Source organism: Schistocerca nitens, chromosome 2 (assembly GCF_023898315.1).
Source record: "Schistocerca nitens isolate TAMUIC-IGC-003100 chromosome 2, iqSchNite1.1, whole genome shotgun sequence".
Lineage (NCBI taxonomy): Eukaryota > Metazoa > Arthropoda > Insecta > Orthoptera > Acrididae > Schistocerca > Schistocerca nitens.
Window position 1 is genome coordinate 718559215 of NC_064615.1, and position 21436 is coordinate 718580650.

The window sequence follows — 21436 nt, forward strand, 5'->3', positions numbered from 1 at the left end:
GGCAAAAGATCAAACCTCCGACATCGCTGCGGCCGGAAAAAGATTCTGCAAGAACGGGACCAACGACGACGGCAGAGAATCGTTCAGCGTGACAGAAGTGCGACCCTTTCGCAAATCGGTGCAGATTTCAATGCTGGGCCGTCAACAAATAGCAGCGTGTGAACCAATCTACGAAACATTCATCGATATGGGCTTTCGGAGCCGAAGGCCCACTCGTATACCTTTGATGACTGCACGACACAAAGCTTTACGACTCTCTGGGCCCGTCAACACCGACATTGGTCTATTGATGAATGGAAACATGCTCTCTCGTCGGACGAGTACCGTTTCAAATTTTATCGAGCGGACGAACGTGTGCGGGTATGGCGACAACCTTACGAATCCATGGACCCTGTTTGTCAGTACTGGACTGTTCATGCTGGTGGAGGCTCTGTAATGGTGTGGGTCATGTGCAGATGCAGTCAAATGGGACTCCTGATTCACGTCGATACGACTCCGAATCGTGACACGTACATAAGCATCCTGTCTGATAACCTGCGTCCATTAATGTCCATTGTGCATTTCGACAGACGTGAGAAATTTCAGCAGGACGATGTGACACCCGCACGTCCAGAGTTGCTACAGAGTGGCTCCAGAAACACTCTTCTAAGTTTAAACACTTCCACTGGCCACCAGACCCCCAGGCATAAACATTATTGAGCGTATCTGGGATGGCTTGCAACGTGCTGCTCACAGGAGATCTCCACCTCCCCGTACCCTTACGGATTTATGGGCAGTCCTGCAGGATTGATGGTGTCACTTCCCTCCATCACTACAGGAGACATTAATAGAGACCGTGCCATGTCGTGTTGCGGCACTTCAGCGTGTTCGCGGTGACCCTACACGATGTTAGGCATGTGTGCCAGTTTCTTTGCCTCTTCAGTGTATGAAGGCACATGGCTCAGTGGTTAACGCAACTGTTTAGTAAACAGAAGATCCCGGGCTCGATCCCGGTACGGCATACATTTTCACTTGTCGCCGCCGATTCCGTTTAAAGTCCCGATGCAGCTGATGTCGTTAGTTTGTTCAATTCCCTTTCCTTTCTTCCCCATTCATCGTCAATTCCATAATATATGTCGCAGCTGCGGATTCCACGCGGTGTCTGTTCTTTCGGGCATGTCCAAAGGAAGAGACACGAAGCATTCATATAATAAGATTTTAAATTGTACATCCCCTAACAGACAGTGTTTGTGTGCGAAAAAGGAGTGACATGCTTGGTCTCCGGGTGACGTTTGGCTCCATTTGGATGGTTTGCGCGGCGTTTAGTGCGAGCCGCGATACCGTGCATTCGTGGCCAGTGCTGTGGGCGCTCGAAATAGGCCGAGGCAGGCCCTCGGGGCGGCTGGCGTGGCGTGGCGTGCCCCTAGCGCTCGTAAAACGGGGGGGATGGAGCCTCCCCCTAATGCAGCCGCCAGCCGCTGAATTATTCCAAGGGCCCGCGTCGCCTGCTGATAAGTCGCGTGTGTTTACAGGCGGCTGTCTCGCGCCTCTGTATGTTCGTCAAATGCGCCAGATGATTCTCGTCTTCATCACGTGTATCGTTCTGAGGAGGGATTTTGTTGTGGCAATAAAGAGTGAGATGGCGTGCAGCTAAAGCGGCCTGTATTCATAATACGGAACACTTTAGAGCAACGACGCAGCTTGAAGTAACGCCTTCCAACAGGCGCACTCGCACGGAACTTCCATCTCTTACAATCCCTCGTTTAATGTTAGAGCACTGTAGGGGAAATACCACAATATAAACATCATCAGAATGATGTCCTCCTCTTGAGCATAAACTACTTGCACCACAGAAACATACGATAAACTTTCGGTGAGTGTGAGTTAATGGCCACGCGCGATTAGCCGAGCGGTCTGGGGCGCTGCAGTCATGGACTGTACGGCTGGTCCCGGCGGAGGTTCGAGTCCTCCCTCGGGCATGGGTGTGTGTGTTTGTCCTTAGGATAATTTAGGTTAAGCAGTGTGTGAGCTTAGTGACTGACGACCTTAGCAGTTAAGTCCCATAAGAATTCACATACATTTGAACATTTTTGTGAGTTAATGACTGCAGGAAGTTTCTGGTTATATCGCTACACCAAAGAGGTAGTGACTGTACAGTAAAGAAATTTCGGGAACACATTTGTCTAGGTAGCATATTTCAGTGCTTAACATTGCAAGGTAAGCGCGAGGTTAGCCACTGCAAATGTGAAATGTGTAACCGCTAGAATATTGAACACAAGCAAGCAAACGTGCGTCCATTGTGTTGCACAGGTCCTATATGTCAGTTTGTAGGACGGAGTTCCACACCGTTGCACTCTGTCGTTCAATACATTGACTGTTAATGCTGTTTCTGGATGACGCTGGAGTTTTCATCCGATAATGTCCCATATGTCGACATTGTAGTGCTTGTTGGATGGCAACAGCAGCATGTGGTCGAGCGTTATTCTTTTGGAAAACAGATGTCGTTCATGAATGGCGACATCTGCTGTCATTCGGAAGCGCACCCCAGACCATAACTGCAGGTGTAGGTTTAGTGAGACTGCCACGCAGGCTTTCAACTAGCCGCCTCCTTACCAACACACGGCCATTATTGGCACAGAGGCAGAACCAGCGTTCATCAGAAAACACAGCAGACCTCCAACCTGACGTCGCTACAGGGCGCCTGACACGCGGCTATCCTTGAAGTAACCGATTTGTATGAGTTTATTGTGTCGCAGTGGTGCCAACTGCCGCTGAAATTGCTGCTGCAGATGCAGTTCGACGCGCCAGTGACACGTGGCCATCCGGAGCCCTGTCTCTTTGCGACCATACTTTCTCATGATCACTGCTGTTAACAATAACGTGCAGTGGCTACATTCCTGCCATGCCTTGCTCTAATATCGCAGAAGGAACATCCAGATTCTGGTAGTCTAATACGCGACCTCGTTCAAACTCAGTGAGGTGCTCATAATGGCTCTTTGTCGCGTTAAAGGCTTTCTAGACTGACGTCAACTCACCACATCCAGTCTCAAAGGTAACTAACGCTCACGACCGTTACAGGTCTACTTAAAGAAAACCTGATTTGCAACATAGTGGCACCACTAGCGCCATTCTTATGCAACTGGAGATATATCTGAACAGTCGTCACGTTTCATATGCAGAAACACGCCTACCAGATTTCCTTTACGTCGCACAGCTCCTTCCTGGCGTTGCGATTTTTTTCTGTCAGTGTATAAAGTCTAATGGTATATTTTTAAAAAAAATTCAAAAATGTCTCCACGACTGTAAGCAATGTGTAGAATGCAGGATCAGCATGGCTGAAACTCACGCCTCCATTATAAACATTAAAGTTGGTTTACGTTGTCCGACTTTAAACCACACTCTGACTTATTTAGTTTATTTATAAAGGATTATTCACTGCTGCGAGGGACGTGAAGTTGTAGCGTGATCCGCCAGCTTTTTCAGCAACTAGAAAAACTAGACTCGTTTAAAGTCCGCCAGACAACTTATCTAATTCAGCGACCAGTTTGCAAAAACAGACATAATGTCTGAAGGGATACCGCAATCACTGGATAAACAGAGTTATTTATAATCCGTTTTGACTGCAAAAATGTTTATTCACATGACCGGTTTCGGTTCCTCTAGAACCATCTTCAGATCTACAATTTCGGTTACAGGAGTAACCCATCCACACACAGCAACTTTCACATGCTGCGTCACGCAGAATATTGCTCAAGTCAGTGGGGCCTGTAGAAAGCAGAACTGACCAGGGTATACCGAGCGAATACGGCCGGCCGCTGTGGCCGAGTGGTTCTAGGCATGGATGAGTGTGATGTCCTTAGATTAGTGAGGTGTAAGTAGTTCTAAGTCTAGGGGACTGATGACCCCAGGTGCTAAGTCCCATAGTGCTCAGAGCCATTTGAACCATTTTTGAGAGTATACGAAGAAGGGAAACACAGGTTTGTTGAACCCGTGTGTATTATATTTCCAGAGTTTCTCTGAAAACCAAGGTATTAAATTCCCTTGCACAGCGCTCACTTGCTGCAGTTTTGCCTTGAAAATGGCAGTGTGTACTCCTGTCGAAATATCGGCAGTTGTCGATGACGTCACCCATCTGTATTCTCAAAAGTTGTTTGAACATTTTATACGGGGCAAGGAGCTTTCAGTGATAAACGGGCTGCGTTTTCCGTACTGTATCGTTTCATGTTGACTCCGTACAAATTTCTTTCTTAGCGAAAAGAACTGAACAACTGGTTCGCTTAAAATGTCAGTCGCTCATTTCAAGGGAGGTTATTACGAAGTCGTTATTTTGTCAGGAATAAGTGTAGCAGAATTACAGGAATATTCGGCAGAGTAATAACAACTGTAGTAACTCTTTGGGTGACTAGTCCAGTTACAGTAGCGTAAATTTTTTTTTTTTTTTTTTTTTTTTTTTTTTTTTTTTTGTTTACAAGGGGTTGAGTGACAGCCTGGGACAGCAACAGCCGTCTGTAAAAGTGAAACAGGCAGAAGTGTGTCTCTTGGCGCTAAAAAAACTGTTTATTAAGAACTCAAGACAGAGAGCTGGATGTCCTTTTAAACATTGCGTAACGGTCGAAGTACCTCACGCTATTAAATACTCCAGCTCTTCAGTTCTGCAACGTATAATTACTAGTACGACTAGCCCGTCGTATACTCTGCAGTTTTTGAAAGAAAGCAATTTTTGGCTTACTAGTTAAACCGGAGGCTATAGACAATCATTTAAAATCATTTAACAGTCGTCCCTGACTGTTTAGGAAGGTATTGCTTCAGTCACACAACTGAGTAAAGCAAATTGTACCAAATGACATGAGGTGGTGGATATAAACTCATTAACTTACAAACTGCAACAATGTTGTTGTTCTTGGCATTAATGTCGCGCATATTCTACAGGTATCACCCATACTGCAATAGCCAAGCTATTCTTACATCAACAGCTGTATCTTGTGTCATGTAAGTGTTTGGCATGAATAAAGGCTTGTGCATACTATTAATCCGACAGGGAACACATAGTATCGGAGCAAATACACAACTGATGCACCTATTATTTCCATTCTCTGTAAATTACAATAATCCTCCTCTTCCTACTTTATGACAGTCCCAGTCCCTACCCCTCTCCCCCCTCTCCCTCCCCCCCCCCCCATCAACCAGTAAGGCTTTCAGCGTTTGTTGAACTGTTTATTGCAGTTCATTTCAGAGGTTGTTCTACAATCAATTACAGACGAACGAACAGGTTGTAATTCAGGTTGTATACAATATATGTACACAACGATGTTAAAATTGTGACCTCTGTAAGTTACCTAATACATCAATTAACTTCCATCCTTAGCTACAATGCACTACTTACTCTTTACACGCAGAAAATGTTCCTCAGTAGATACTTTTTCATCCTATATCTGCTAAACACAACGATTGGTGATGAGCTGAATAACGAAGCCTAGTAATGGTCAACTGAGAACGGTGAAAGCATGCAAATTGGTACAAAATAGTGGAGGCAGACTGGAGGAATTTATGTTTCAATTCCTTTATTCAGCTACTACTGAAATATTCCATAAACACACTACAACAAATGAATATAAATTACTTTGCACATTTTGTGAGCTTCGTAGCCTTGAGCGGGTTAAGGGCGTATAGTTCAACGTATTAATGCTGTAGTTTGTGCTACCCAATGCTCCTTCCATCTAATATTATCGGGATGTACAGATTTAGGGATTACGTGAGCTCGGTGACGCCATGGTGCATTTCTAGATGAAGACTTTTTTTCTGTTGCCCTTTGTGATATAATTCTATTGAGTTCATCTCTCTCTCTCGCTCGCTCTGTCTCTCCTCTCTCTTATAAATCAAATATCGATTGCGAGCGCTCGATCTACGCCTAATCGACTGCCTCGAAAGGCAGGTGGGCCCGTTGTTCATTGTAAATTAAAATTTCTGTAATAAAAGTTCATTATGGTATGATAAACACTTTCAGCTGCAACATAAAACGGCTTGAAATTATCCGTATTTTTCCATTTCGATCTTTTTATTTATGTTTAATTTATCAACTTTCTCCATGCGATTTAAGTTTTCGTATGTGGTTTCCCTTTTAAAAGTTATCCGAACCATTACTAACATTTATTGAAAGTCTGGACCATGTCTTTTCACAGCAACACGGAACTAACAAACAAAGATATAATAACAACAATCTGTTTATTATTTTGACATTTTTTAGTGATTTTTGTTCGTGTGTTTTTAGGCATTCCATAACCATGTCTACATAGTTTCATCAACTAATACACGATAAATATAATTTCCATGCGTACATAGCCATCTATCTGCGAAGGTACCCAAATGCTATTTCGGTCAACTGAATCACTGGCTTTCAATGTAGCTGGAAATTGTACAGATCATCACTTGATTCATTAGACATTTTGTAATTGTACCGTGGGTCTTTGTAGACGCCATAATCGGAAGCAGGGCTTTTGTGGAGAGTTTTCAATGAGCTACGCCAGCTACCAGCAAACTGGCGGGAGAAATAGTTTCAGGTGTTCCCCGGTTCTATTAAACACTATGGTAGCAGAACTGACGATGCCACATTGAAATGGGTCAGTGTTCTCGTTTTGTGCAGAACGATGATGAACAAACATTACGCAGAGATTTGTTTGTTTTCAAATAATTTCAAATCACAGACATACGAAGCGGAGATCTTGCAACCAAGAATATAAATTTATCCAAGGGAGTTATGGATTTGAAAATTCACTGAAGGTGGCTTGCCTTTTAGGCACAAAAAAAACTGTGACTAGATCTTACGTTCTTTCCGTCCCTAACTGCTAGCAACAAAATCACAACATAACATTTCGTAATCACTCATTACAATCACCCTCCCTCCTTGCACAAGTTCACTGCTGCCATCATCAGGAGAATAGCAATATAATGGAAAGAATTTTTTTCCGAAGCCAAGGTTGCTACATACTACTTATTTCACGATTACCTGTTACGACAGAAGCGAGCTTCGGAAATACTATGTACATACACACCAGTCACATAGCGGGAACACATTTCACTCACAATTTAGCGTACGCACTTTTGTAATTATGACGTGTGGCTTGGTAGACGCCATAATCGGAAGCTGGGCTTTCGTGGAGAGTTTTCAGCGAGCTACGCCAGCTACCAGCAAATTGCTGGTACAAACAAATATTTTAGAAGATCAGATGACAACAGCATGCTTCTGCCAGACATCGTGAAATAAATAATATTTAGCGATCTTAGCTGTAGAAGAAATTTCTTTCTATTGACTTGACAGATTACTCCCATCACATAACGTGTGTAATCAGGGAGAATAGCAACGGTTAGTTATTCACCTAACACATTATCGAAAGAACAGTGTCGGATCCCGCTTTGCTCCGAAATCTCGTAAGCGAATTAACATTCCATTCACACAAATAAACATACAATAAATAGTAATATAAGTAAGGGTGAATAAGGTGAAATTTTCCGGTAATCTTTGCTCCCTATTTTCCTGTCACGGCTCATTCGACGGACGTCTCTAAGATGAGCAGGTCGTGAAGAACTTACGTTCTCAATTCTCAACAGAAGCAGTGGAGACGAATTTCGTTCTTTTCTGTTGGCTGTTGCTGCTGCAGGCGACGTGCTTACCTGAAAAAGAAGAAACGTTTGGTAATTGTTGGCGAGCAAAGAGCAGCAGATAGTTATTGTGTAGCGTAACACAAATCTAGAACAATAGGCTGACATCACAGTTCGTTAATTGAAAATTACACCTTGTTTGTAGAACAAGTTGACATCAAGATCCCTACAGTCCTGGAATTATAATTTCATCACAAATCTAAAATTCTTAAATAATCTACGTATTCCAGTCGTGTAGGACATGCCTCGGACAGAACTAAGCTTGAAATAGCTCAACGGAGATTTAAATTACAAAGCTTACTGATGGGAGTACAGAAGAGAAGATGTCCATGACACTTATAGTTAGTCGCCGCCACAGCAGCGGTACTATGATCTAAACCTAAATTAATGTCGCAGCCACGTGGGTTGATAGTCTGCTACTTCACCAGACAGAACACAGTCGAGCCTTCGTGTTAGTACTGTATACGTTCAAGAACCTCAGTAAGGGATGATATTTGCTTTGTAACTGTATCAGACGTGAATAAAAACAAAAATTTATAAAAAGCGTTTATATTTATATGTATATCATTTTTCAAACCCTTCAGCCAGCGTAACAGCTAAGAGTCTTAAAAGTGGCGATGATTCTAGAAATTACAAGCTATGTTTAACACAGGATACTTTCGAGTTACTTGCCTGAGGTCGTGACCAAAAGACTCGGATTGTAGTCTGACTGCCTTCAAATAGAAGTCCACCCACGTATAAAGGCACACGTTCACGGACTGACCGTACCTGCTCTCAACGAGAACCCGAATCGCTTCTCGAGTCGAGTCGAGAACCGGCAAACCACAGAAAGTTGAGTAAGGCAAGACTGAAGGACAAAGTCCGATCACTAAGAAAAAATAACATAGACTGCCTTTTCCTATCTAGGTCGAAACAATTGAAAGATACAGCTTTCCTTACCACTGACATGCCATATGGCTGTAGCCTTTGGACCTGCATTCACACATTCGGTGGCAAGAAAAATTCTGACAATGTTAACTGCACACTTCGATTATATGTCTTGTAATTTGTAACGTTATCAAAACTGTAAGAGATCTTAATTCAAAAGTGTCAACTTCAATTATTCAGACGAATGGGTTTCAAATAATATACTTCTCCGGCTTGCTATTTCTTGGAAGTTGGTTACGTTAAAGTGATGCAATAAGCACAAATTTCAACAAATTATTATAATTATATTAAATATTGTTATTAGTATTGAAATCATAGTCATGTATGGCTTGTGTAAATCTGACAGCAAGTTGTGTGGGGCGGGGGGAGGGAAGCCAGGTAACGAACTGTGGCACGCCATCCCCTGCCCTCCTGTTCCTCTCAACCAGAACCGAATCATGGATCAGTGCCTGCACTGTATCCTTCCTGTTCGACTTGCTGTTTCTAAATATTCTTCTGGAAAAAATTGGAAATTTGTGGTAAGGTCTTATGGGACCAAACTGCAGAAGTCATCGGTCCCTAATCCTACACACTACTTAATCTAACTTACATTGTGGACAACACACACACCTATGCCCGAGGGGAGGAGTCGAGCCTCTGACGGGGCAAGATTCTTCTGGATAAAAATAAAACCACGTGCACTTCATATCTATCAGTAGACTGAGAAGAAGGCCGTTGTAACCGTGGTCGAAACGTTGGTTTTTCTCCAGCAGCAGTAGTTTTATGCATTATGACGCGGTACCATATCTAGAAAACTTTTATGTCGAGAAAATACTATGTTTTTGATTTCACACTCGTCGTAAAACAAAATGCTACGTCTCAATTTATATTTTACACCCGAAGGGTCTGAGAAATCTTGGTACGTGAAAAAATGTATACAGGTTCTCGAAGTATAGATACTGACATTGATTATGGAGCGCATGTTGATACCATGATGTCGTTAAGGTATTCTACAGTTCCCTCAGGTGAGAGGAATGTTCAGTATTACAGAAAATTATTATTACGTATTCTCACACGATTTGTCGTTCACTATTTCGAATGTATTATAAGATTAATAAATTACATTTCTTAAGACTCTCCTTACATTCAGTTCCGTGTCAAACAAACGCATTAAAATTCCGCTAGAGGATCCAGTCAAAGACCGCATAAACTCTCTAGTAAGTTCCATTGCTGTTGATAACTGAATAAAAAGTCCATAAGGCGTTCAAAGAAAACTTGTATTCTCTGAGGCATTATAAGATTTTTGTTACACTTTAGATTCTTTCGCAAACACCCTAATTACACTACAGACAAAGAGTTAAAATGTTATCGAACGCACTTGATAATTAACTGCCGCTCGCATTTTATATGTACGCATTTGAACTGTGACGGTTTTAAACTCTGTTCGCCTTGAAGTAACGTTCGCCTAAGACTTTTTAACACAAATGCTCACTGGAGTACACTCGGTATAACACATCGTCTCTTCCGGATAAATTTAGTTATTTTCTCTTCCACACACATTTAGGTACAGTATTAAAGGATATTTCACGATGAGTAAATTAATAGAGGACTCAAATCCATGCGACGACCAAAACAGGCGAATGCAAGGTCCCAGTTTTAACAAACTCAGTGAAGTTATATTACAATCATAGGTTGCTCTTACCGGGTGATGATTTTGATGTGAATGGTGGCCGTTTCGTAGTGAGCGCATTTCACACGTCATCGCAGAACTACACTATTATCGGCTTAGTCACTTATTGATTCACGAAGTCAGTAACCAATCGCCTCTGTCCGCGAAAGCAACTCATCTTTGACAAAAGAAGGAATGCTGGTTTACCCTATCTGGAAGTAAATTTATAAACTAACTGGCAAAAAGCCTAAGAGTTCATCCGAGTTCCACCATTCTTTGAAACACAAATGTATTATCATATTGTCTCAATCATCCTCATGGCCAGCTCCCAACAGAAAGCTGTATTCCAGAAGCTTGTGTTGTGGTTGATAGTGACGCATTCAGCCAGCAACGGTTCGTGTAATGGTAAGACCGGAGCAAGAAGCGGGCATGTCGGCTGCATTCGTATGCATTCGTCTAGTAAGGTCATCCGAAGACCAGTATCAGTTGCAAACCGATTTAGAAAAGATTGCTGTATGGTGTGGCAGGTGGCAGTTGACCCTAAATAACGAAAAGTGTGAGTTGATCCACATGAGTTCCAAAAGAAATCCGTTGGAATTCGCTTCCTCGATAAACAGTACAATTCTCAATGCTGTCAATTCAACTAAGTACCTGGGTGTTAAAATTACGAACAACTTCAGTTGGAAAGACCACATAGATAATATTGTGGGGAAGGCGAGTCAAAGGTTGCGTTTCATTGGCAGGACACTCAGAAGATGCAACAAGTCCACTAAAGAGACAGCTTACACTACACTCGTTCGTCCTCTATTAGAATATTGCTGCGCGGTGTGGGATCCTTACCAGGTGGGACTGACGGAGGACATCGAAAGGGTGCAAAAAAGGGCAGCTCGTTTTGTATTATCACGTAATAGGGGAGAGAGTGTGGCAGATATGATACGCGTGTTGGGATGGAAGTCATTAAAGCAAAGAAGTTTTTCGTCGCGGCGAGATCTATTTACGAAATTTCAGTCACCAAATTTCTCTTCCGAATGCGAAAATATTTTGTTGAGCCCAACCTACATAGGTAGGAATGATCATCAAAATAAAATAAGAGAAATCAGAGCTAGAACAGAAAGGTTTAGGTGTTCGTTTTTCCCGCGCGCTGTTCGGGAGTGGAATGGTAGAGAGATAGTATGATTGTGGTTCGATGAACCCTCTGCCAAGCACTTAAATGTGAACTGCAGAGTAGTCATGTAGATGTAGATGTAGATTGGGACCCATAACAGTGTTCAACGTACGTAAAATCTTGCGTTTTTCGGGTTGGCTTTTACATGCGGACTTCACGTGTAGAATACAGAATCTTTGGTCTCATTTTCAATTGTTTCAGAACAGGTGGTGATATGCATACATCTCTATGCTGGGTATCTGTAAATTCAAGTGACTTAGAAACATCTTCTCTCATGAGCGCCAATGTTTTCTAGTGATCTGTAAAGTTATTTTTTTTCTAATTCTAAGATAAGTTGTTCCGAAGAGAAGTTACATATTCCGATTCAATGTTTGTCCATAGCCGGCACGGCTAAACAACATGTCCAATCTGCTAACAAATTACACTGTGTTTTTGATAATTTTCGATTTCACGAATTCATTATCTTACAACTTTTCCCTGGAACTTACAATTCCACCACGTGTGTTTGCCTCCATGTGTGAAGCTGTAAACTTGATTTCTTAAACGTACGTTGCATTTACACTTGTGTTCTCCACTAGCATTTAGTTTCTTTGTAAGAGATTTTCAGCAATCGAGGTAGGTTGACGCTCATGCAGTTCTCCGACATATCCTAGGGGTGAGACGGCGTCATTGGAAATCATCGCATACACCACACAAGCTCATTGTTAGGGATTAGGCAATATAGGTAACAGACGACAAAAAAAAAAAAAAAAAAAAAAAAAGATCTGCGCACATACTGGACCTAGAAGGTGTGATTTATTATACTTCGAAGCCGTGTAATATGTGGTTCGCAATTTATGTACACGCTCAGTATTCAACTGCGTTTCTTCCGAGTAACTACCCTCTTCTTAGTTACACTTTATGTGACCATCCTCTGTTGCTATTCCAAAAGTCAGACCTCGTTAGCAAAGGTTCATATTCACTGTCTCAAGGATATATTTCAGGACATAAACTATGCTCGTAATCGTGCATGAAGTCTCGTGTAGTTTCAAAAGGAGTGCCAGCTCACAGATTTTATTACATTGTTCGATAGTAATATAATGTCGTAAATTGAATAGCAATTATAATATATTATCAGACTATATACCGAAGGAGATGAACGTAAAATTTATAAATAGCGTTAAATGTTTTAATAATCCCTGCTTTTCAAGTATCTCTATGGTGGAAATTGAATGGGGTCCTCTGTAGAGATACTGGTAAGCTACAGCATAACTTTATCAACAGTTTTAGGCTCGCTTTATGATGGACTAAAACATCACACGGTACAATTGGCTTATGACAAAATCCATTTAATAAACAGTCAGTCGAAACGTAATACAAACGAATTATACTTTAATTTTAATTTTATGGACAATCTTAAAATAAGCGAATATTATACTCTCCCAACGGCTGGAATGGCGTATTATTCTGGAAATTTACATATCGGATCACTCGGCATTTCGTTAAGCCCTGCTATGGAACTGAATTGTTCTCTCTGTCCATGTATGCTAACATAAATAAACTGTAAATACTGTCACAAATATGTAAGCTAGCTCTCTCGAATACTAACAACTCTCTTCCACTACGAGTAACTACTCTGATTACTTTCTTTATAGGATCATACTTGATTTTAACGAAATTTCCTTTGTAACGGTTTACGTCGCTATTCACAAGAGAGAATGGACGAAAAAATGGGGTCGAACTGTATTACAACGACTGTCAAAAAACTAGCAACTGAAAGAATATGTCGCGGCTTATTACTTTTGATCGATTCTCTGTGCACGACCCCACTGTATTTTTCTCTGGTGGTATTTTAGAGAAAAACGACCGATCCTTCAGTGGAGACAACAGAAATGTCACAGATGTTCACAGAACGGCATCAGCAGATAATTCCAAACTGACACACAATCGACTCGTCACTTGGAACATAATCTTAAATGTACCTCGATAAGTACGGCATTTAGTTTCGAAACAAAAATTTAACTGTGTTGTTAGAGAGTATGCGTGACGTGTCTCTGAATTTAGTCACGTTGATCACATTCCTAGTGAGTACGTAGAAAATTAAATTAAGCATGGGCAGTACTGTAGAAAGGTAGCGAGCCATTGTGACTCTGTGGAATGATGATTTCATGTGCTCCAATTTATGTGATTCCTACAAGTTTAAAATTTATTTATTCTTTTATTTAATTTACAGTTGGAATTCTGATTCATTGAAGTCAATTTGGAGAGATTCTATTACATTAGTACCTAACAAATTTAGTCAATGCAAGACATCCACGAATGTGTCCCTATACGAGTAACATTGGATGAAAAACTACTCTTGCTGAAGAAAATTTTAAAGTAGTGAATGACAAAGTTTCAAAGGAGTGTGGCTTACACTGTGGTCGTTAAGAACCGAAAGGTCGATAGGGAATAAGGAGTATGTGGTCGGGTAGTGGTAGATGCCATGTTCCATCTTTTCTGTGTTATAAGCACCTTTCTCCATGCCTTCCACGGCGGTATGCAATGTATTGATTTATAGGTACTCAAAAACAAAGTGGACAAACAGAATGTTTCATTAATAGTTCACGATATCGAAATTATCGTTATGGTATGTGATGATGCCGATAGGAGATGAGCGTTTTTCTGTTGTCTTACTTTTTTATTCGCCAAAGTACTGGACAAATACGAGTCGAGATTGTACTACGTAATTATTTACACTCCAGCGATGAGCTTTTGATCAGAGGCGACTCTGAGCACTATGGGACTTAACTGCTGTAGTCATCAGTCCCTTAGAAATTAGAACTCTAACTAACCTAATGACATCACACACATCCATGCCCGAGGCAGGATTCGAACCTGCGACCGCAGCGGTCGCGCAGTTCCAGACTGTAGCGCCTAGAACCGCTCGGCCGAAACGGTGTCTGTTCTTCTTTATTGTCCAAGTGAGCGAACACTCCGTCCCATATGTCACCAATGTCGGAAAAATGATAACTGTAAGAGTCCTTCATTCCTTTTTCTGCATGTATGTTAATAATGCAGAATGGTGGACACGGCACCACTGATATAATAAATATGTAAAATAGGGTCTAGTCGCGTCACTTCAGTTGATTTTACATGGTTCGAGAAAGTTAGGCAACCTGTTCGTACAACAGGTGCCTCCTGCGAAGGCAGCAACCCGCACAACACAGGTGAGAGACGCAAAGTTCTTTCCATGATGTGGCCTGTAAAACTGAGCACAAAGCTGCGAGAAGCTGACCAGAGGATTGAAACTGTTTGCTGGGCGGGGGCTAGAATCTGAAACCTTATCTTGCACAGCCAACTGAATGAGCAATCCAGGCTGCATTAATGAACCGCACTCACAGCTTTAGTTCCGTCGTTCCTTCTCTCCTACGTCCCAAACTTCACTGAAGCTCACCCACTTTCCTTGATGGACTGTCATTGTAACAAAACAAACGGAAACGTCATAGATCTGTTTTTTATTGCTAGTATCGAATCCGCCACAGTGCTCTAAATTGCTCAGACAGAACCTGTGTGTAATATACCCCATACTCTCCATTTTCATTCATGAATAAGTTTTTAGTTTGTAACTAATCAGTTATTTGCAGCACAAAGTTCTAGCATTGGTGTTATAAATGTAACAAATCTAAACCTTAATAATACTGAAAAATTATATGTAAATAATATCTTCAGAAGTGATAAAATATTGTTGGATTGAGAAATAAGTTTCAATGTTTTGCATTCACGAGAGTCGGCTGAGCAGTACAGAGCATACGGCACGCTTATGATGAAAAATGTGGTATTGTAGCGCTCTATTTAACTGTCCTATAATCTGATTTGCTATAGGCATCTTGAATGTCTCATTGGCTTGAAAAAGAGGTTCTGCTATATAGTACGGAGACATAAAGTACGTGAGTCGAAGTGTGTTCATACTTGCATTGCCGAGAACAAGCAACTTCATTACTACAAAGTCTCAGTATTGCGTAAGCTTCGTACTGTTTCCGATACAAGGAATTTTTTTGATTAGTAAACTTCGCGTCAGTTCTTTTATATAAATTCGCAATAATATATGCACAATTCATTTTAAAACGTAAAACATGTGTTTGTGTAAACTGTACTAGGTAACCTAGTACAATAAATCTTTCCTCTACTGCAGTAAGCTGCTTCAATGTCACTAGTCGTAGAACAGAATACTGAACACGACACTGTGTGAGAGAGAATTAAATTCACTAGTAATATTCATAGAACCTTCAAACACATTTTGTACATTCTACTGAGCAGCTAAACATCATTGTATGAGTAGTCTGACTGAAGTTATCAGGTTTTGTAATCCCCATGACTGTGGGAGTATGAATGTAATTACGCTGACATGATGACGTAACTAGATGAGCCGTATTTCTTTCTGTTATCACTTCGGTTCCATAAACCAAGTGGTTTAAACACAAGTGTTTACAGTGGCGTCGCTTCAATTTAAGACGTTGTAATCGTCAATGTGGTTTAAATGAAGTATGTCATGCATCATTCCTTGCGAAATGTTTTTTCTTTATGTTATCCCAGATGTACCAGTGATGATGTTTCTGATGCCGTTCTGTGATATGATCCTCGGAAGTAGTGTTAGATGCTCAGATTCGATATTTGTTCTTAGCCAAAATGGCTTCGCACTGTATCTAATCTGCTTGTAAATTATGTTGTGTTTCTGCTACATTGCAATTTCGTGAATTCAATAATTCACAAATTTTTCTTGGAACTAGCAATTCCACCACGTGTATTTGCTTCTATATATGAATCGTAGACTTGATTTCTTAGGGAAGCGTTTTTCTTACACTTACGTTTGCATTGACTCATGAATAGCAGTGAACATGTGAGCTCCACTAGTTTATTTATTTATTTATTTTTTTGTGAGAGATTTTCAGCAGTTGAGGTAAGTTGACGCTGATGCACTTCTCCGGCATATCCTTGGAATGAGACAACGTAATTGCAGATCGTTGCGTTCACCACATAAGCTGATGTTTTCATGTTATTGGGCAATGGAGCTAACACAAGACTAAAACATTCGTCCATACACAAATCAGACCTATAAGGAGCTGTTTATTATGCTCTAAAGCTGTGTAGCATGTGTTCGCAGTTCGTTCACGTTCGGTATTCAATTATGTAACTTCCCAGTAACTTCTCCCTTTTTGTTGCACTTTATGGAAGCTTTAGCATCTCCTGTTGCTATTTAGAAAGTCAGATCGCATTATCAATGCTTCGTATTCACTGACTACGTGATATAATCCAGGTCACAAACTGTGTTCGTAATCTTGTGCCATCACTTCTGTGTAATTTCAAAAGGAGTGGCAACTGACAAATTCTGTTACAATGTTCGATATCAATCTGTGTAAACTGAATAGCAAAATTATTAGATTATCACACTATATAATTGCTCTCTCTCTTACCACGCCATCAGTCAATTTATTTTGTGCGCACTGTACAATAATTTGCGAACTTACTAACAAATATTTTTTTTCATGCATAAAAAAGCCAAGAGGGTTAAATAGACGGTAATGGAAATGAGCGTTTGGCGTTATTGGCCGGGAGGCCCTTTGCGGGGCAGGTCCGGCCGCCTTGGTGCAGGTCTTATTACATTCGACGCCACGTTGGGCGATGAAATGATGATGAAGACAGCACAACACCCAGTCCCTGAGCTTCACGCTGACCACTCAGCTATCGGGGCAGAGAAATAGACGGTAACACACACGAAGACAAACTGAGACATAACTACGAGGGGCGTTCAGAAAGTAAGCTCCGATCGGTCGCGAAATGGAAACGACTATGAAAATCCGATAAAGCTTTGCACAGATGTGTTGGGTAGTGTCTCTAGTATAACCCCAGTTAGCATCACGTCGCTCTTCTCATTTCTGAGCTCGCAGTGAGTGCGTAAAGATGTCTAGAAAATAGTGTCTGCCGCCAAGTACGAGGGCCTGGTGAGAAATTTCGCCTGAAGCTATGCAGCTAACATTACATAACTGTCGTGCTGTTTCTTCTTCAAGACAATTCTCAGCCGCATTCTGCAGGGGCAATGAAGATGCTCCTGCATCGTTTTCAAATGGAAATGTGAGATTACCCACAATACAGTCCGCAATTGTCTCCCCCTGAGTTTCATCTCTGGTCACATGAACCGCTGTCTTTGAAGACAACATTTTGACACAGACAACGAGGTGTAGGCCAGCGTGGAGAATTGGCGGAAAGCACTGGCGGCTGCCTTCTATGATGAGGCTATCGGAAAATTGGTACAACGCTATGACAAAAGTCTAAGTCAGAACGGCGACTACGTAGAGAAGTAGCTGAAAGGTGTAGCTAATTGTTACAAGTAAAACATTTCTGATGTTCACTGTGGTTTCAATTTGGCAATCAATCGGAGCTTTCTTTCTGAACAGGCCTCGTAATAGGCAGGCTGTCTATAAAGATAACCATGTTTGCGGGGCACCTCCGTGGTGTAGATTACTAGCTAGCCTCCAGAGGTTCATGGGACAAAACTCAGATTTCTGGACGGTGTAATCTGGATTCGGCCACTGAGGCCAAATGAGAAGTTTCATAAAGAGCGCAACTGACAAACCGCTGTAGTGGTGTTGCGTCGAATCGAATCGAATGGCTTGCACTTGGCTAGGAACCTCAAGGTACTTATTTTCCAATGTTTTGGCTGAAAAGTAATGCCCCCGTATTTTTTATGTGAAAACTCTTAAAGCCTTTTAAATAAAGCAAACTTTATTAACAATCTAAATTTCTATTTCACAACATAGTCACGCTGGTGACAGACACATTTCTTCCAACGAGAGACCAGTTTGTTATTAGCGACACTGCAGAATGTTTGATTTTGTTGACGAGCCAGAACCGTACCTCTACTAGCACCGCATCATCAATATCAAAGTGAAGATCAGAAAGGTGTCCTTTAAGTTTTAGAAACAGATGAAAATCGGATGGGGCCGTATATGGAGGATGATTAATGACAGTAACCCAAAAGCGTCGGATTGTTGCAGACGTTCGAGAGCTCACGTGTGGTCTGGCATTGTCAGCTGAAGGAGAATGTGCTCCATGTGTGGACGAACTCTTCGAGTTTGTGCTTATTCCATATCAGCACATACATAGCTACTTTATACACTGCCATGTTACACGCTACAATTCGCTATATGTATTATAGTTTTTAAACGGTGCACAGGTTGGTGCCCTTGAAAATATTCGTTGAAATAAGATGCGCTGTTAGAACCTCACCGATGAAACACTTTAGGTTTTTTTGCAAGCAGTACTGTAGCTGCTGGAAGACAGCGCCTCATACGCTGGAAACAGCACTGCGGCGTGGCGGTGGAACGTTTATAAGCGGTCACCGCGTCATGCCAGAGGAGGACGTGTTTTTGCCTTTAATAGCGGATGCGCGCAGCCCACATCTGCAGAGACGGATGACTCACGGCGCAGGATCTTGCGAAACACCGAGCACGTCCTTGTCACTGCTTCCCTACGTCAGAAACACCGCCCTAAGCTACTTGTATTCCACACTCCACTAACTTTGTCCACGGTTCTCAGAGCTGCAGAGAATTGTATGCAAGCGTAATAATTGAGATATTACACGAAATGCCTTAAACGAGATACAATAAAGTCTGAACAGCAGGAATATAATTTATATTTCGATACTGTTTTGCCGGCCGCGGTGGCCGTGCGGTTCTAGGCGCTCCAGTCCGGAGCCGCGCTGCTGCTACCGTCGCAGGTTCGAATCCTGCCTCGGGCATGGGTGTGTGTGATGTCCTTAGGTTTAAGTAGTTCTAAGTTCTAGGGGACTAATGACCACAGCAGTTGAGTCCCATAGTGCTCAGAGCCATTTGAACCATTTGATACTGTTTTGGATCGTTCTCAATATCTGCAGGTGGCAAAACGTAAATAGTTGGACTTTATAATTAGCGACAAATGTTAATAAAGCAGCTATCCAGACAATACTGTCGTTCGAGACATTTATTATTGGCGATTTTTGGAGAGTACTTTCCTGCTTCAGCAAATATTATGGGACTTGCTTTCGATTATCTTGCAGGTGTTCGTGAAACTTCAAAACTACAATCGATGTAAAAGAAATGCTGCAAAAACATCTTTTTTGAGAGGGTTGCATTTCTTCACTGTTCGGTAACACGTCAGAATTAAGAAAACTGGCTCACAGTTAGAGGCCATAAATACAAGGTATGCAAAGAAAGTTCTTTGTTGATATTGTCATAACAACTGGCGGTTATAAATATGAGGGCCAGTTAAAGGAAAACGAGAAAGACTGAAATAAAGTAAGTAAGCAACTTATTATTTCAGAAGCAGTCACCATAACTGTCAACACATCCATTGCCACGCGGGGTAGCCGCGCGGTCTGGGGCGCCTTGCCATGGTTTGCGTGGCTGCCCCCATCGGAGGTTCGAGCCCTCCCTAGGGCATGGGAGTGTGTGTGTGTGTGTGTGTGTTGCCCTTAGCGTACGTTAGTTAAGTTAGATTAAGTAGTGTGTATCCCTATGCACTGATGACCTCAACAGTTTGGTCTCATAGGAACACAATTTCCAAAAATACATTCATCCCACCCTGAGACGAAACGGTCACTGCCTTCATGGAAAAATGTTTACGATTGCCTACGAAACCATGATTGTACCCAGGAGTGCAGCATTTGATCCGAAGCACGTCGACGGCCAGGAATGCCTTTCTTAAGGGCTCCAAAAATATGGTAATCGCACGAGGAGAAAGCGCGATTGTATGCAGGATGGGTAACGGCTTCGCAGCTAAACTTCTGCAGCGTAGTGGAAACAATCTTTGCAATATGTGGACGGGCGCACAAAATTCTTCTAGGAAGTCTTTTACTGAGTTTACACAAAACAAACAATAAAGAGATGTAGGTTTATTTTTCAATGTAGCCTGTGATGTTATTGCTCCTTTGTTATTATTTTTAGCTTAATTTATTAGTAACCTTGCTCGAGTGGTTGCAATTGCTACTGATCTTCAAATGAGTGTGCCGTATTAAGCTACTATTTCAAAATGATATACTGCACCATCGCGTTTCAGTATATTAATTTGGAATACCTATTGCACTTATCAAAAACAGAAATGACTGCAAAACATACACGTGAAATCCATAGATCAGATTTTCGAGTTCTACCTTTAGTGAAAGTTTAAACCGAATGAAAAAGTGTCAACTTTCAATATCGCAAATAGCTACTTTCACAATTGTTTTCAATATCACAATGGGATCTGACTCGAATTATGCATCGTAGAATGACAATTAGTAGCTGTGTCAACATGAATGATGTTGTAGGCGAAAAACTTCACAGTGATTGAAGATATGAGATGCAAAACGCGACTTTGACAACCGACAACTCTCGATAGGAAATACCTCAGGAGCACCGCGTCCGCTGTGCTAGGTCCGGCGTGTTGCGGTCGCCCATAGTCTGCAGAAACAGTCGGCAGAGACTCGCCTGCGTGCGTGCGCTGCGAGGCCCTTCTAGAACTGAGCGGTGTGGGGCCTAGTCCTCTCCTTTGCCTGACTCAGCGTGTGGGGGGCGGCTCCCGTCATCACATGAGCGCGGCTGGCGCTTCCTCGACCACAGCCAGTGCGCCTCAAATCCATTACGCTTGATGACTACGCGGAACGTACAAAGATGAAGACGATTCCATTCGTTATAAGGACAACTACGTTACGAATCTTTTGTGACAGCTTATATTTCTCTTCCACTGGCGACGTCATCGTCGTATCGAATGTTCAGTAACAGGTTAAAAACCTATGCTGAAGTTAAAAAGAACGTTCCTTTCCTGCCTCTGCGGTCAGTGCCTCTATAATTTGCGATAAATTACAATTCGCTGTTTCAGTCTCTTATTAGGCTGCCATAGCATCATTTATGATACGATGCACTGATAGGTTATATTTCAAACACATTCAATCTCTCTCTCTCTCTCTCTCTCTCTCTCTCTCACACACACACACACACACACACACACTGCTGGGGTGTGTATTTATTCCAATACGTATATTAGTGCACCTTCTCCTTTACCTGTCCATCTCCTACTATAATCCCTCT

General features: G+C 41.9%; 1 protein-coding gene across 4 annotated transcripts in view; it reads right to left on the bottom strand.

Moving 5' to 3' along the window:
• The window catches only part of LOC126236895 (schwannomin-interacting protein 1 homolog), an 816191-nt gene that overhangs the window by 779702 nt on the left and 15053 nt on the right, over positions 1 to 21436 (bottom strand). Inside the window, exon 1 of one of the 4 annotated variants that reach the window (XM_049946539.1) lies at positions 20755 to 20866. The exons of the other annotated variants lie outside the window; for them this stretch is intronic. The gene's annotated coding sequence lies outside the window, so the exon portion shown is untranslated. Of the gene's footprint in view, positions 1 to 20754; positions 20867 to 21436 lie in introns of those variants that run through there. 4 annotated transcript variants of the gene reach the window in all.